Source organism: Egretta garzetta, unplaced genomic scaffold (assembly GCF_000687185.1).
Source record: "Egretta garzetta isolate BGI_Z169 unplaced genomic scaffold, ASM68718v1 scaffold88, whole genome shotgun sequence".
Taxonomy (NCBI): Eukaryota; Metazoa; Chordata; class Aves; order Pelecaniformes; family Ardeidae; genus Egretta; species Egretta garzetta.
Window position 1 is genome coordinate 967,907 of NW_009260408.1, and position 4,557 is coordinate 972,463.

Below are 4,557 nucleotides of genomic sequence, written 5' to 3' on the forward strand. Positions count from 1 at the left end.
TCTGTTCCTCAGGCTCCCACCGCCAGTTCCTGGGCTAGACACCAGGTCCCACCCCTGGCTGAAGCCAACCTTCCCCTTGGTGGGAAGCGACTCTGTTTCAACACTGAGGTCTCTGTCACTTCCAGGGCGCTGTTATCTGAGATCTTGCACCTACCGCTACTCCAGGCAGCAGCAAGGAGCGGTTTCAGCCTTCTGTCCCGCACGGCTCCCAGACCGGCTTCTCGCTGAGCGAGCAAGCAGCAGCCCCTGTTCAGAAGCCTTCAGTGAAACATCGGCACAACAGCCTTTATCAACCTACAGCCTGCTGAGGAATAGGAAGAGGAAGATGGAAGCAAAAGTAGCTCGGACAATGAAATTTTTGTTGCCGTGTAACGCAGTCAGATGAGCTTAAAGAGACAACCCTTAGAAGTATGCTAGTGTAGAGACCTATCCAATATGAGTTAAACACATCTTGTAAAATTAAAAAACAAATACCAACTGGTCATCATGATGCTCTTTTGGGCTGTGATTTGAGTTCTGTGTTTATTATGGGCAGTTGATTGAATTAGGGTTTAAATGCGGAGTGAGAACAGCTTGAAGTTTAACAAGAATGTTATCCAAACATCTTATACATCTTTTTTTTTCTTTTTTTTCCCCCCTTAAATAGGATATTATAGTTCTGAAAAACTCAAAGAAAAGAAGGTAATTTGACATTGCTAGCTCTGGCAATCTGGAGACCTACTGTATTTCAATCACTTTGTACTTTAAGAGTTTATAAAAGCGGTATGGAGAGAATAAGAAGCAACCAGGAAATGCTTGTGTTTATGAGAATATTAAGAATGTCTGTCTCTTTTTTCAAATAGCATGTGTCATTTAAAGCATCAAGAAGAAAATTATATTGGCTTCCAGCTCCCTGCTAGTTTCCTGCACAAGATCACCTCCCTTTCCCGGTAGTCTAAAAATAATGGGAAATATTAAAAAATGAGCAGAAGGATACATTTGAGAAGCCAGTTACATTTGAAAAGCAATAATACAAGAGATAAAATGGATGTTCTGAGTGTATAGGGGCTTGAAGTAATGATGACCAGAAGAAGATGGATGAAGACTAAGATCTGTAGTTATTTTCCAGAAGTGAAGTGGGGTTATGTGAGAAATTGATGGCACGTGGTCTTGAAAACAAAGGTGTGGATGAGACTCTACATTCAGTATTCAAACCTTTGAATGAACGTGCTTGCATTTTCCACCAAGTAGAGGGAGTTTGAGGAGAAAGCAGCCTGATGTTTCAAAGTTTCCACTTTGAAATCCCATGCGGGCACAGATTTGCTAAGGGGATGAAGGGTCCGTAAGCCACCCAGTAGCACTATCCAGAACCTGCTTTCCCGGTCACGCAGCGCAGTTGAGAATGCACAGGTCTGTAGCCTCCTACTCTCTGGATGCTGCAGCTACGGCCATTTCTGTGTCTCTATGTAATGCGTGCGTTGTGCATGTGAGTCTGTAGATGGTCACACTTCTGATATAAAATCAGTATGTCCTGATAACCTTGGTCTCAGCCCTGTGAAATACTGAGCTCTACTTCCAGCCCTGCAAAGCGTCTAGATGCACACCTGAACTTAAATGCTTGTGCCTGTGGTTAAACACTTTGACAGCTCAGGTCCCGATTCCTCCATGTTCCCCTGCAGGAGGGAGTGGAGGAGGAGTAAGGAGGGTGCTGACCCCCTGCCTCTACGGTGAGTGATGGAACTTACTGTTCCATTTACAGTTCCGTTTTAAAAATAGATGCTGGGCAAGTAAGCAATTAAAATTCAAGAAGGAAAGCAGAACTATCTGGCAGTTGTTCAGTAAGCCTAACTTGTATAAAAAAGATCTGCACATAGCTGGTATAAGTATAAACAGTCAGCAGCATGAGATTATGAAAAACAATTCTTGCCTGGCAAATGTAATTACTTTTAACAAAATTTAAAAACCAGGGAGTGAAGAGAACACAGCACAAATATTCTCTCTGCAGGCTGGGTCATTCAGCTGTACATGGAATAAGCTCTCATAAAACATCTGAACCATCATCTTCGGGCGTATCAATGGAGACAGGTGCAAAAGGGTCCAAATTCCAAGCTGGACATATGTTAGCTCGGCCCCGTTCCCAGTCATTTGGTAAAGTGGCCTGAACACCGCATGGTGACACCACTTCTAAATGAGAGCCGGTTCATGCCTGGTCAATGAGCTCAGATGTGTCTTCACACACCAAGACACCTCCTGACTCCCCGGCTCTCCTCTGTGGCATTGAGTTCACCAGGAGAAGTGATGAACAATAGTTGTCCCATGACTGTCTCACCATTATCCAGCACTTTCTGGGCTATGCGCGCACACACACACACACCCCAATTCTCTTCTGGGTAAATCACTCTCTGTCAATGGCCTGGCAGCAGAAGCACCATTGTTCCATCTAGTGGAGAGCTATTCAGTGTTGATGGCCTTTGATTTCTCTTTCCAAACATAGGCCTCGCCTCTGCCAGATAGGATTTTGCTGGTAGGGTTATGCTGGCAAATCCTCCTAACATAAGCACAGTCTGTAGTCCCCAAAGATTTATTGTGGCCCAAATTGGTCTAACTTTCATCAATTTTGTGAGTATAATAAGTGCAGACAATACCAAAGCCTCTCAGAAAGCATCCGATATAAAATAGATAACGCTAATTTACTGTGAAGGTTACAATCGTAAATAGCATTCAGAAGAAAAGTAAATAATGGCATTCATAGTTTGGCACAGACATGCTGCCAGTGTGTCACATCCTGACGGATTGGGGATATGTCTGTGTCAAACTATGAATTCCGTTTTTGCTTTTTGAATGCCATTTACAATTGCAACTGTCCATGTGGATTATTGCATCTATTTTTATAGCCAAGGCTCTGTCTGGGAAGATGTAACAGAGCAATCAACAACAGTGACTGGTTCTATTTTGCTGGAACAATAGTGTTCCTGCGAGCTGGGCTCTTCAATCTTCATGCGCAGGACAGGAGGGCTGGGCACCCGGCTTCCCCTCATCTTGATGAACATGGGCAAAAGAGCGATGGAAGCTTATTAGGCGGGTACATTTGTCAAAGTGAGGACTCCCTGCTAAAAGCAAGACAGAGCAGTCAAGCTGAAGACTTAATAGGGATTGTGGGGTCAGGCGGCGGGGCGCTGCAGAGAGGTACAGATCTCCACTGCTGGGGAAGCTGGAAAGCCACACAACTGCAACCACAGACACCTACCATGGAGCTGGTGCCACCCTCCTCACTGCCGACCAGGGAGAGCGGGAAGAATGGAAGGCTCGGGTACTCTCTAACACTCCTGTTCCTCTCCACTCCTTCCCCAGTAAATTCATGCCCAGGCACTGCCTTTACATTCAGTCTGTACCACAAGCAACCTGAGAACAAAGCTTTGTGTGGAGGAAATATCTATTAGATCATTCAGACTAGATATAAAGAAGAAATTTTTTATGATGAGGGTGGTGAAACACTGGAACGAGTTGCCCAGAAAGGTGGTAGATGCCCCATCCCTGGGAACATTCAAGGCCAGGTTGGATGGGTCTCTGAGCAACCCGATCCAGTTGAAGATGTCCCTGCTCATTGCAGAGGGGTTGGACTGGATGACCTCTGAAGGTCCCTTCCAACCCAAATCATTCTATGATTAGCAAAAGTGGGGTTCTTTGCTTTCCTATACATTATTCCTGCCACTGGTATCTTGATAATTGGGCTTTCCCAGCAGGATTGCCCATGGACATAGAGCTAAGCCAGCTGGGGCCTGAGAAGCTGCAGTGCTGTGTGGTACCTGCCACAGCATCTGCGTCCAAGGGAACACCTTGGCAGTCCAGGGCTGAGGAGCGGTAGGTGGTTCCTCTCCACAGGAACCAGTCCCAGAAGCCTGCTGGGGTTCCAGCGTTTGGATCTCCTCACTGGCATCCCACCAGGAAAAGGATTCTTTTTCATTTGGTTACCTTGGACTTCCTGCATCAGCCTGCTCTGGTTTTGGCCATCCTGTCCTTAAGCCTCCTGTGCAAGAGGCTCTGTAGGTGTGTGTCGAACACCAGGATCTAACACCGCTCACGAAAGGCCTTGCAAGTCAGGCGACTGGGATCCCCTGCCGCTTCCAGCACAAACCAGAAATCTGTCGGCAAAACGTTCTGGGGAAAAAAGCCCCTGCGAGCCAAAAAAAAAGGAATCTTACTCAGCTTCCCGGTGAAGCTGGTAAATACGGTGCTGGACTGAGGGTGCCGGGGCGCAGAGGGAGATGCACTTCTACCACGCAAGGCGATGGGCGCAAAGAAACCCGGGGCGGGCAGAGACCGGGACGGGCAGAGGGGGGGGAGAGCTGCCCCGCGGGGCGAGGGGGAAGCCCCCTCCGGAGGCACCGATGCCGGGGGGGCTTGAGGCTGCCTCAGACGTCCCGGAGGCAGAGAAGGACCCGCACGGTACTTTTTTCCCCTTCAACTTTTCGGGAGAGCCGGGCTCGGCGGCGCCGCGTGCAGGTGCACCTCACCGGAGCGGGATGGGGACGGGGGTGGGGCGGGTGCCCGGTTCGCCCCCCCACCCCCCGGCGGAGC